We start from the raw sequence: 13260 nt of genomic DNA on the forward strand, positions 1-13260 counted from the left end.
AGAGGGCAAACAAACAAGTGTCAATGAAACGTTTGATGTCTACTCCAGCTCATGTGCAAGCTGTAGGTCAAATTTATAAGCCAGAGAGAGTTATATTTTAAAGTGCTGTGTCTTATTACCTAAAGTAAATTTGTGTAATCAATATGTTTTAAGTCCTGGTGCATATGTTCATCGTTTAAACTATTGATGGAGATAGAGGTACAGTATGGGGTCTCTGCTTCCCACCCCCCGCCCCTGGGGAATTCAGCAGAGCCCAGGGAACTGGGAGTGCTCCCTCGGGGGCAGGGGGAAGGTCTGCTGAGTAGCCAAATAGTAACAAAATCTTCCAATTAAATGAGCCCATACTACATGCCAGGTCCCATGTCAATGGTCACATGTGTGATTTTGTTGACTTCTCAGGACAACCCCATTCTGCCAAGTCTTGTTATCATTACTTACAAATGAGGGAACAGAGGCATAGCATTTTCGACAAGGTCACACAGCTCTTAAGCAACAGAGTTGGGACTTAAACCCAGGTTCACATGACTTATCAGAGCTAGGGTAATCAATTCATCCCAGTTTGCCCAGAACCATCCCAACTTGAAAATTGAAAGTCCTACATCCTGGAAACCCCTTGAGCCCCAGAAAACCCAGGACTTTTGTCACCCAAAACAATGCTCATACTTTGAACCACAAGGATAAATAGTTTCTTTTTTTTAGCGGGGGGGTGGGAGGGGGGCGGAGTATAGAAAGACCTGGCAGGGGTTTCCCAGGAAGTATAAACCCATGAATCTCAGAAAGGGACAGGAATGTGTGAGCAATAGAAAGTAGCCATATTTTATTGGAATTTTTAAATTTTTAATTTTAAAATAATTATAGACTCACAGGAAGCTGCAAATAACATTACACTGAGTCCTGTATATCCTGCCCCCATCTTCCCCATTAGTGACATTTTATACAGTTGTAATTCTACATCAGAGCCAAGATACTGACCTTGGTACACAGCTGTTAACTAGACTACAGACCTTATCCAATTTCATCATTAGTTACATGTGCTCATTTGTGTGTCCATGTGTGTATGCACATATGCACATGCATACTGCCCTGTGCAATTTTATCACACGAAGAGGTTCATGTACCCACGACAGCCGTCAAGATATAGGACTGTCCCTTCATGACAAAGGAGAGCCCTTGTGCTGCCCCGTTATAAAATTCACACCCAATCCACTCAAAACCCCACTCCCATTTCTACCACCTGGCAACTACTTAGATATTCTGTCTCCATAGTTTCATCATTTCGAGAGTGTCAGGTAATGGAATCACACAATTCGTAACCCTTTGCAATTGTCTTTTTCACTCAGCATAATGCCCTTGAGATCCATCAGGGCTGTTGCGTGTACCAATAATTCACTCCGTTTTATGACTCAGTCGTATTCCATGGTCCCACGACAGAGACGTGCTAGAGTTTGTTTAAACATTCACCTCCGGAGGACATCCGGGTTGTTTCTTTATCGTTTGATGGCTTGAGCTCTGTCAGAAGTAAAGAAAGATGGGCCTGACTGTGAGGAGCCAGAGAGTCAAGATGGACAGAGGCTTGACCCTGTCAACCTGCGCAGTCAGAGCAGAGTCTGAAGGAACGGACAGCCGGGGTGCAGGAAGCTGTCTTAGGGAGTATGCTGTTATTCAGGTACAAGTCACAGGAACCCAAAGCAAAAGCGGTAGATTTTTGGCTTATGGAACTGAAGAGTGCAAGAACTGCACTGCTTCAGGCATGGCTGGATCTAGGGACTCCAACGATGCCATCGAATCTGGTCTTCCTCGTCTTTTCTCTCTTCCTCCTTCCTCCCCTCCCTCTCCCTCTCTCTTCCCTCTTCTCTCTCTCTCCCTCCCTCCCTTGGGCTCTACCTTCCTTTCTGTTGACTTTGTTCCCCACAAGCCCACTCTGAGTAGTGCAGGAAGCCCCCAGCCTCCTTCATACCTTCTCAGTATCCTCAAGGAAAGGGACTGCTTCTTTCCAGCTGGTTTCAGGGGCTCCACCCGCTGAGCCGATCACTGAGGCTGGGGGAGTGCACCACTCGGATTAGCTAGACCTTGGTCATGTGCCCTCTCCTTGAGCCAGAGTAGGACTGGCCTGAGAGTGGGGAGCAGAGATTCTTCAAGGGAAACCTGGGTCACGGTCAGCAGAAGGCAAAGGAGGGATGAATGCCCGAGGGGTGCCTGCATCAGGCGACCGCTGCTGAAGGAACGCTCTGCCTGCGTGTTCCGGATGCGCCACGGCTGAAAAGCCCGTGACTGGCAGAGGCCAGCGGAGAGGCGAGCAAGGCATGGAGGGAACACGCCCAAAGCGCACGATCCTCCTCAAAGCCCACACAAATATTTTAGTTTCTTTGAAAATCATGAAGAAAAAAATGAAAATAATCTGTCTTGAAATACATTCATCTTTTACTAACAAAGTCATAAAACATCATCTTTCTTTATTATTTTAAGGAAGAAGGGATCTGTGAATCTTAACACAGTGGGACTAGGAATTTGCTTGGACGTGGTGGACAAAAGGAGGCCATTAGGAAGGTGCCCAAATTCTGACCCTGGCATTTAAAGGAAAGGTTGGCTCATCTAAAGGAAGTTGAATGAAGAGTTCAGTGTCAGCTGACTTAGTTGAAAGTACTAATGCAAGGCTAAAGTTACTGACTTTGGGGTTTGAATCCTGGATCCATGACCACTTGGCAGAGCAGCCTTGAGCAAGGCTCCTAACCTCTCCGCCTCCTGCCGCCCATCTGTACAATGGGCACAAGAGTTATTTTCTCTGAGTTGTCATGGGGATTAAATGAGACACTGTGTGAGCTGAGCAAAGAGTTCAGCATATAGTCAGTGCCTAATAAATAGAATCAGAATCTGAGTTTGTGGAAACCCAAGATTAGAATTTGAGAGACCAGAAATGAGGTGACACCTGAAGCTATGAGCAGAGGAGCTGCCCGAGGGAGCAGGTAGAGAGAGGAGGGGGAGGCAGAATTCTGGGACATGCAGACATTATGAGGAGGAGGAGACAGCAAGAGATGAAGGAGGAAATACTAACACCGAGATCTTGGAAGCCAGGAGAGTAATGTGCATTAGGAAGTTGGAGGTCATTGCCAGAGTTGGATCCTGCAAAAACAGTCCAAAATAAATGATGGGGAAAGAACTGGGGAAGAAATAGATAATCTGTGGTTCTGTCTGAGTAGTTTCTAGGCCCCTTGCTTTTTACTAATTATTCCTTCATTTAACCAACAAATACTCACTGGGCCCATTCCATTGTGTATTGGCCTCAAGGTCATCCACTTGGGATATTCCTGCTGCATGGTTGTTCTGGAGTGCTCCTGATTTCCACCTGTTCTAAGTCTATTTCTCAGCCATCTATCTATGATCATCTGAACAATCTTTTTGCATCCAGTGAATTCCCATTTTGCCTCAGTTAACTGAATTCAGCTTATGTTATTGGAAACCAAGGAAATCAAGCGGATAGCTCATCTCTCACAGTTGGTCTACAAGTTTTGGGAAGAGACAGCTCCCACACCCTGTATAAGAATGGGCATGACCTAAGCCTGGGCAATCCAAGCAGATGATCCTTTAGGCAGAATGAGTGGTTCTCACTAGTCCAGTGACAGTCAGTCTGGGATATTGCTGGAACTCTCACAAAGAAGAAAGTATCTTTGGAGTTGCTAAGCTGGTGGAATAGCATGCTACCATTAATGGGGACCATCTCAGCCACCGTGAGAAAACGATCTTCCAGGGAATGATGGATGAGAGATGGAGATGAATACTTCCTAGTCATAGTCAAGCTCCTGCATCCAGCCCCTCCTGAAACCCCTGGACTTGTCCACAATTAGGCCAATAACTTCCCATTTTGGCTTAAGTGTGTAAGTTGGGCTTCCATCTTTTCAATCAAAAAAACTCTGTCTACTACAAAGATTACAATGCTAAAAAGCAAATGGCATTCTCCATGGTTCTTCACGGACAAGTGGCTTCATAGACGAATGTTATAACTAAATGTGAAAAGATAGTACAAACAGTAGGTCCTCCATATTTGTTGCTCGCCTCCCTCCTCCCAAGTGGACTCACATATGACTTTGCCAGTAAGAAGAACAGGGAGGGGGCCACAGGCTATTTTTTCAAATCAACAACATACCAAGGTCAACAAAAGGAATTTCGTATCTCCCTGCTTGCTAAACTCAAACACCTTTCCACATCAGCTTTTTAGCACAGTCTTGGGCCAACCCAAATTATTCCAAAATAGACATCCTAACTTCTAAGAACATAAGCAAAGCTAGTGTTAATGAAATGTTTAAAGCCTGTGATAACTCATATGTTAGTTTTACTTCAAATTTATGGGCCTAGAGAGATACATTTATAATATATGATGTGTACATTTTTATTACATTGGGGGACCCACATATAATCAACATGGACTCCTGATTTATGACCATCTTTATAAAATTTGGAGTATAATTTCACTACTTTTAAATATTTACAGAGGTTCAAAGTTGTAACTTTGGTTTATGACCTACAGTGAAATAACGTGGTCTTATCTGTGACTTGTTTGATGCTAAGTCCTTGGTTAGGAAACAACCAAAAAGAAGAATCTTGGGCCTTTGGGTGGGGCAAGTAGTGTTCTGACGACTCTGGAGGGGAGGCAGTGTCCTGGAGCAGGGCCTGGAGAGGAGGGAGGACATTTATGTGAAATAAACCCCAGCAAGTGGGCCAGCAGGGCTGCCTCAGGGCTCAAAGAAGACACTCATTTCTGTGAGCCAGGGGCCTCAGAGCAGACCTCATGGAAGAGGCGGAACTGGGCTAGACCGTGAGGGGCCAGTGGGTCTCAGGAGGTAGAGGAGCCAGGGGTAGAGCTTCCCAAGGGAACCGTGTGACATTAACCATGTGACAGGTGCCATCGTGGAAAAGTTTCCTTCCCTCCCAAGATGCTGTGGTTGACGTCCCCAGGCTGTAAGAAACTCAGGTTTCACTCTGCTATTTCTTCCATAAATTTTCCCCAGACATCCTTGGATTAGAGACTGAACGGACAGAGCATAAATCCATGAAGGGAGGACGATGCTCTTTGTCTAGAGGAGGAAGAGACTAAATAAAGCCCTTGTTCTGGAATCAAGTGGTTGTCAGCAGGGCTAGTGGGGGGAGGTGGGGGCACTCACTGGATACAAAGTAGGAGTTTGTATGCAGTATGCAGCTCCTTCCAAGGGAGCTGAGTGATGTCATCAGACAGAATGGGTCCTCCTAATGGTTTGCACTGTGTGTATGTGTGTGTGTGTGTGTATCAGCAGTAGATTCAACTGTAAGTGACAGTAAATCCATTTCAAAGTGCCTTAGGCAAAACACAAGATAATTTCCTCTCTGGCTAACAAAGCCCAGAAGTAAGCAGCCAGGGTTAATGGGATGGCTTCACTCTAATTAATGATTCAGGCCCCTTTTATATTATTATTCTGTCAACCACAACACATGGCTTCTGCCTCATGATCCAAGATGGCTGTTTGAGCTCCAGCCATCACACTCACATTCCAGCCAGCAGCAAGGAAGAAGGCACAAAAAAAGCATGTCCCTCTTCCTTTAAGACACTTTCTGAAAATTACATATGGTACTTCTGGTATCATTCCACTGGCAATGATTTAATTACATAGCCACATCTAACTGCAAAGAAAGCTGAGAAATGTAGTCATTATTTTGGGCAGCAATGTGCCAGCTATCGTCTTTCTTCCCTAAGGAAAAAAGGGAAAACAACATTGGAGGAACAGTCTCTTCCATTCTGTGCCTGAGTGTTCAGGTCCCGAGGTATATTGAGTGGATGTGCACCTACCTTTGTTTGTAACGAGACTCACTATAAGTTATTAAGTCCCCACTCCATAAATACTGCTGCATGAATGAAAGAACAAATGAATGAGGATGGTCCATGAGTGTCTTGGAGATGTGCATGTGTATATGAACAGACGGGTTAAGCATGAGTTTGTGTGTTCATGCGTATGCGTGTATTCACTAATTCACTTAGTATTCAGCTAATATTTACTGAGCATGTATTATGTATGGACTGTGCTGCACACTTATGAACCAGCAAGTTAACATGGCCCTCAAGGTTCCTGCCCTCATGGAATCAGAGTCCAGTGGAAGAGACAGACAAAACCCAAGCTCACCAATAAAACAAAATAATATTACAATGACATTAGTGTGATAAAGACAATCAACAGTGTGGGGAAAACAGAGGCATCCAATAAGGACAGAAGGATTGTGAAGGGTGTCCCTGAGGAGGTGACATTGAAGGAGACACATCAGCGCATGCACCCCTAGACATCTGCCTCCAGTGCAGACCTTTCTCATAGCTCCAGGCTCTGAGCTCCAGATGCTAACTCACCATCTTCCCCGAGGTCCATTCTGACTCCAAGTCTATGGCTAAAGGGAAGTTCCTGTTTCTCTCACTATCAAACCTGCCCTTCTCTCCCTCAGTCTTCCCCAGCTCTGTCTGTGGCCCCCCTATTTACTAAAAGATCAGAGGAGCTGGTGTGGGAAGAGCCAGGGAAGAAGCTTCCTAGACAGAGGGAGCAGTAAGTGCAAAGGCCCAGAGGCCAGCAAGATCTTCCTGGAGTGGAGGAATAGGAGGTCAGGTACAGCCAGTCCAAGGTGACCAAGGAGTCAGCCAGGCAAATCACCACCTCAGCACTGTCCTCCCTCTCCTGCACACCTCCTGCTGGGGCTCCCCACTGGTGGGACCAGACTGAAAGCCAGAGCAGTTTGCAAACACCCGAAGGGATGAGCCAGTGATTGGGCCACGGAGGGGCTGCAGGAGGGCACGTGCCCCATGTGCAGGGGTGGCTGCTCCTTGACTCTGCCAGGCTGCTGTGTGAAGCAAGCCCTGTGCTGCTTACTCCTCTGTTTTTGAATGAAGTCAGGAATCGTGATATGAAATAAACTAGTTTCTTTTTTAAAAAAAAAATATTGGCAAAAATACAATCTTAAAAAGTAGCATGCAAAGGCAAGAATAAATGACATACATACTGGAAAAGAGAGCTAAAACTGTCCTTATTCGCATTCATATGATTGCTTATATAAACAATACCCCCAAAATGTACACATACACAAACATCTACAAGTTGATAGTGAGGCCAGCACACCAATAACAATCCTATTTCTATACAATAGCAATGTACAATTAAAAATAATTTTAAGTACCATTTACAAAAGCTTTTTAAAAGGGGAATATTTAAGTATAAATCTAATAAACATACATACAATTTCATGCTTTAAATTACAAAACCCTGATGAAAAAAATCAAAGAAGACCTAAACACATGGAAAGATACACCACGATCATGAACTGGAAGACGTGACAAAGTCAAATGTCAATTCTCCCAAATATATTTACAGATTTAATATAATATCAATCAATATGCCAGCAGAGTTTTTATACACATAGATAAGCTAACTGTGGAAATGTAGAGGCAGGGGCAAAGGAACTAGACTAGCTCAAACAATCTGGCAAAGGAATAATAGCATGTGGAGAATCACTACTCTTGGGACTTCCCTGATGGCCCAGTGGTTAAGAATCTGCCTGGTAATACAGGGGACTCAGGTTTGATCCCTGGTCCGGGAAGATCTCACATGCTGAGAAGCAACTAAGCTCAAGCACCACAGTCCCTGAGCTCATGTGCCTAGAGCCCGTGCTCCGCGTCAAGAGAAGCCACTGCAATGAGAAGCCTGCACACCGCAGCGAAGAGGAGCCCCTGCTCACTGGAACTAGAGAACGCCCGGGCACAGCAATGAAGACCCAGCGCAGCCGATAATAAACAAATAATTAAAAAAAAAAGAATCTCTACTCTACGGACTTCCCTGATTGTCCCGTGGTTAAGACTCCATGCTTACACTGCAGGGGGCACAGATTTGATCCTTAGTCAGAAAAGTTTTGCATGCCACACAGTACAACCAAAACAAAAGACGCATTATTCCATTTTAAGAGTAAATATAAAGCTATGTCAATCAAGATAGTGTGGTATCAATGAAGGAACGGATACACAGATTCATAAAAGAGAGTAAGAGTTGAGATCAGTCCCCCCAAATATCACCAATTGTATTTGACAAAGTACAAAACCCAATCAATGGAGAACAGACAGTTCATGCCACAAAGTGTTGGAACAACTGGCTGTACATATGGGAAAAAAACAAAATAGACCTCACCTTCAGCCTCACATCCTGCATCAAAATAAACTTAAAATGGATCACAGATCTAAGTGTAAAACAAAAAACTACAAAATTCTCTCACTTCCACTGGAATGGTGGCTTAGAATAAGTTATTAAATGGAGGTGGTGAAGGGAACAGGATGGATTTTCTGCTCACCCAACTGTATGGACCTGCGTCAAACCCAGAGTATGCCTTCTGCTCTTACCTGTGGGCAGGAATGTCACTGGGGTGGGGACAGGATCCCTCTCTTCCCTGCGTCCCCAGCCCAGCTCACGCTGCCTCCACGTGGCGCGTCCCAGTGAGGGGTCTGCAGGCCACCTCTCGCCCCACCTCTCCCCTCACCCTCACCCTCACCCTCCGCAGCTGCCAGGCAGTTCCTCAGCCCCGGGCGTGTGTCTGCCCGGACTCCTCAATCCCTGACCTCTTGGGGCTCAAGTGTCAGTCGTGCCTGATCAGAGGGGGGGGGGGGCAGGGGCGGGGTGAGAAAGAGAAGACAGCAGACAGAAAATCCTCGGAGGCCCCGGAAAAGCTCCTTTCAGCAGCTGTTGGGGCTCGCGGGCACTCGACAGGCCTCACCGCGTGCCCGACACAGGTCACGGCTGGGCACCCCAGGGCAGATCCAGCCCGCGGGTGAGCAGGGGTGGAGGGCGCTCTGCCCTCGGACACGGGAAGTCAGGAGGGACAGGAGGCCTGAACGAGCCGCACTGCCCAGCGGGTGCCCGCCGTGTAAGGCCCTGCTCTGCCCCGTGCCCTGTGGTCCTACCTCGTTTGCCTGCAGATCCTAGCACCCTCCAGCTGTGACCGGCGAGGCCCCTGTCAGAGCCACTTTCAGAGACCTGTGTCCACCCGCCTGCCAGGCATCCAGAAAGCCAGGTCCCCAGCGACCCTCCTGTCACAACCCTGACCCTAAGTGCCCAGTTCTGGGAAGCGGTCCCCTGCGGGGAAGCTTCAGCTGACAGAGTATTGATCAGAGCGCTGGTCGATGAGAGCCTTGAACTGCCCGGCTTCCTGCAGGACCTCGTGACCCTCTGCTCCAGGAGCCTGTCCTCCCAGGGCCAGAGGAGCATCCCGGAGGCTTTGGCAGGAGGCAGGTGGGCGCAGGAAGAAGAGGACTCGGGGGACCCAAGACCCGAGGTTCTGCTCTGCCACCATCTGGGCCCCAAAAGTTAGCATTCTAACTTCTCGAGCTTTATTGTAAGTAATTAATAGGAGCAGCAATTTACTCTCTGTGAGTTACAGATGCCCAGGGTCCAGGGACAGTAACTCACAGGTCCTGGGACTCCTGCTGCTGAGACAGGCATTTGAGACTTTCTTCCCACAGCCGTATTCACGCAGTATCTAGAAACAGCACCTGGCACTTAGTAGGAGGTCGGCAAAAGACAGTGGAATAAACGAAGGGACAAAAATTAATCTAGAGGGACCAGACTGCTGATGGCTGACACTGGGTAGCACCCCCATGGAGTTTCTTAGGTGAGGGCCTCTCTCTCAGGGCTCTGTACCTCATTCATTCATTCATTTAGTATTTCACCTGAACGAGTCTTTACTGAGCATCTACTATGTGCCATCAATTATTGTGAGTTCTAGAGGTATGAGAAAGAAGAAGTACAACATACAGCGTGTCTGACAGTGGTGAGGACCGTGGGGAGAACTGAGGTGGGGGGCAGGCAGAAGTATCAGGGGTCAGAGTTGGGACTTCAACATGCAGTGGCCAGGGCCAGTCTCACGCAGAGGTGACCTGAGTCAAGACCTCAAGGAGGCTGTTCGATCCTTCCAACTACCCTATGAGAGACAGAGAACAACCATCTTTATTGTCCACGTGAGTAAAGTGAGGCTCAGAGGGGCTCGGTTACTAGCCCACAGCCACACAGCACCGAGGGGCAGAGCAGGTTCCAGCCCCCACCGGCTGGAACTTGGCTCCTCCCCCATCTCCCCCAGACCCTCAGGCACTCTGGGTCTGGGGGCACCCCGGGCTGTGTCTCCCTTCCCCAGCTCTGGGGCGGCTGTGGCAGCTGCAAGGAAGGAGCTGAGGACCCCTCTCGCTTCCTCCTGGGGACTCCGTGTTCTCCCCCCGACCACACCCCGCCCCCCATCACCAATTATCTAACAAGGAGGAAAGACGTTGAGAACACAGCTAGAATTCATTTCCATATTAATTCTGGAACCTCATTTTCAGCAGATAATTAAATTTATTTTTAATTACAAGCAGAATATGTGTGCATTCCCTTTGCGTGGGCGCGGGCGGGCATGGAGGGGAGAGAAAGGAACACAGCTCTGCAGGAAGGGCCGGCCGGGCGTCTCCCGCCCACATCAGCACACCGGAACCACGCGGGCCGCCCTGCGGGGCCCAGGGACGAGGCTCCGTCCTCGGTCTCGTCTGGAGGTCGTGCACGGGTCCAGGAGCCCCTCCTGCCAATCACCAGGCAGACCCCTCGGGTCTCCCCGCAGCGCTCCCCGCAGCCGCCTCCTCCCACGGCCAGCGGCTCCAGGAGTTTCAGCTGAAACAAGGAAAAGCATCGCTCTGTGTCCGCGCTGTCAGACGCGCTCAGGCTCGCGGGGCGTCCTGACCCGGGGGGCGTCCGAAGCCAGCGCGGAGCCCACCCCGGCGCCCAGAGTCCCTGCAGGGAGCGGACACAGACCTCCCTTCCTGGGAACGCGGGCGGCGGCGCGCGGGCAGAGGCTGGCCGTCCCCTCCTGCCCCCTCCTGGGGAGACCCCGGCCGCCCCGGCTGGAGCGTCCAGGCATCCAGGCCAGGTCAGTGCTGGAGGGAGTCCCCCAGGAGGACAGCCTCCTGGTCACCCATAGGTGATTCCCGGGGCCCGTCCCCAGCGCTGGCCGCCCCGTGACTGAGGCAGGACGGCCTGCTGGGCAGACCCTGGCTCCACGGCCGCCCCTGGGGAGGGCTGGGCGCCCCCGCATCAGCCCAGCCTGGCCCGGGGCGGGGAGGGGGCCTCTAAGGGGGCCGAGCCCAGGCTGTCTGGGAGGGCTGGGCACAGATGGTGACGGAGCAGGCCTGCCCCGCAGAGCCGCGCTCGGCCCTGAAGGCGCCTTCTGTCGGCTTCCCCTCCACCCTCCACCCTCCACTCTCCACTCTCCACCCTCCACCCGTGCGGTGGGACCCGGGTCTCGGACAATGAGCTCCCCCAGCAGATGGCGGCCCCCAGTCCCCGGTCATGTCCCGCCTGCCTTTCACATGAAAATGGGGGGAGACAGCCAGACAGATGTCCACCAAGCCGGCCCGGCCGGGCAGTGGGGACCCGAGGCCATGTCCTCATTGGGTGCCTGGAGCGGCCCCTGGACAAACAGCCTCCGCTGGGCGCTTCTCCCGCTGGTGGCTCGCTCCCCCAACCCTGTCCATCTTCAACCCAGAAAAATTACACCTGTTTCCCCCTCCTCCACACCAGCCCCTCCTCTGAGGCCACAGGATGGGACTGCCCAGCGGGCTGGACTGTTGCAGGCCTGGTGAGTGTGCGCAGGGCCCCCATTTTGAGCAAGGCCCCCACCCCAACACAGTGCAGAGCAGAGCACACGCCATTCCCTTCCCCTTCACTAACCCCAGCCTCAGGACGGCCCAGGAAGCCCTGCTTTTCCTGCTCCCGGAACACTCTTCCCCAGACAGATGTCTCACCCCTAACCTCCTTCGGGTGTCTAACTGGCATCATCTCGGGCCCTCTCTGAGCACCTTGCCTAAAACTGCATAGCATCCCAACTCCTGGCATTTCCTATCCTCCCACCTCCACTTCAGCTTCCTTCTCTCCATAGCACTTGGCATCCTCTTAACGTTATAATAACTTCTCTGTTTTGTTTACTGTCTCTCCCTCCTCTCGGGAACATCAGCTCCAAGAACGAAGGGACTTCTGTTTGTTTTAAGGGCTGATCTATCTTATGTCCTTTGAACAGTGAGTCCCTGGCACATAGGAGATGGTCAGAGAAAACTTGCCGAATGAACGAGTAAACCAGGGGTCAGACAAAGGAGCTGGGGTGAGCGGGCAGGTAAACAAGAGAGGATTTCCTGGAAGAGGGGATGTGGGTTGGGATGGATGGGATTAGGAAAGGCGTAAAATTGGGTTGGAGAAAATTCCAGGTAGCATAACAGATTCGAAACCAATTGCACTTTCCCTGGGGCTCAGAACTGGAATATCACACGTACAGACTTCCTTTCTGTCTCCCTCAAATGCTTAGATCTTATGCTGTCTGACAACAGTTCTTTGAAAATTCATTCAATGTTTTATTCATCCTTAAATTCTTTAATGCCGCAAATCAAACAGTCATTGGGTGCTTTGCTAGCCAAGTTCCAGGCTCCTGTGTTGCAAATAATTGTGCTCTTTTGCATACCAAGCAGACCTCTCTCTGTCCCCGGAAAATGAATTTCTCCTGGTGTTCATCGCTCTAATTGCATCCACAGTGGGGCAGAGCAAACATCTTCTCTTCCCGATTTGCATTATGCAAAACCTTAATCTCAAGTTTCTGAAAACAGTGTGAATGATTCACGGCCTTCTGACGCCAGGAAATGCACTGCTTAATCTGCCAGTCCATATAAATGAGATTTATTGGGAGGAAATAAAGGAGCCTTGATACTATAAACTATTGGGGAATAATCATTCATGAGTGTGGATGCTCCATAAATCTGCTTCTTAGGGAAAAAAAATGGGGCAGCTGACCACACACATATGGCTGGATTTATGGCCTCTATTCAATTATCATATTGAAAAGGACAGTGGACTTCTGTCTCGGGCAAACTCCTGTGCTGTCTGGGGCTGGCCTTCTGTGAACTTGTGGCAATCTGGCCTAAGAAAGGCCCCTGGAAGGTAAGGCAGGAAAGGAGATGCTCAGGGTTGTAGCAAGAGCACACAGTATGAGATAGAGGACTTTTTAGCCCCGTGGGGCGAGTTCACTGCTTTGTGACATCAGGCAGGTGACTTAAGCCCTCTGGGCTTGAATGGCCTCACCAGGCATTGTGAATAATGAAATCTACCAAAACCTAACAAACCTACCAAAACAGGTGATTGAGGGTTAGATGCAGATCTGAATGGAATCTCTGTTGGGCACGTTCTCTGTGCCAGGCCCGGGTCTATGCCC

The sequence above is a fragment of the Dama dama genome, chromosome 23 (genome assembly GCF_033118175.1).
Source record: "Dama dama isolate Ldn47 chromosome 23, ASM3311817v1, whole genome shotgun sequence".
NCBI lineage: Eukaryota > Metazoa > Chordata > Mammalia > Artiodactyla > Cervidae > Dama > Dama dama.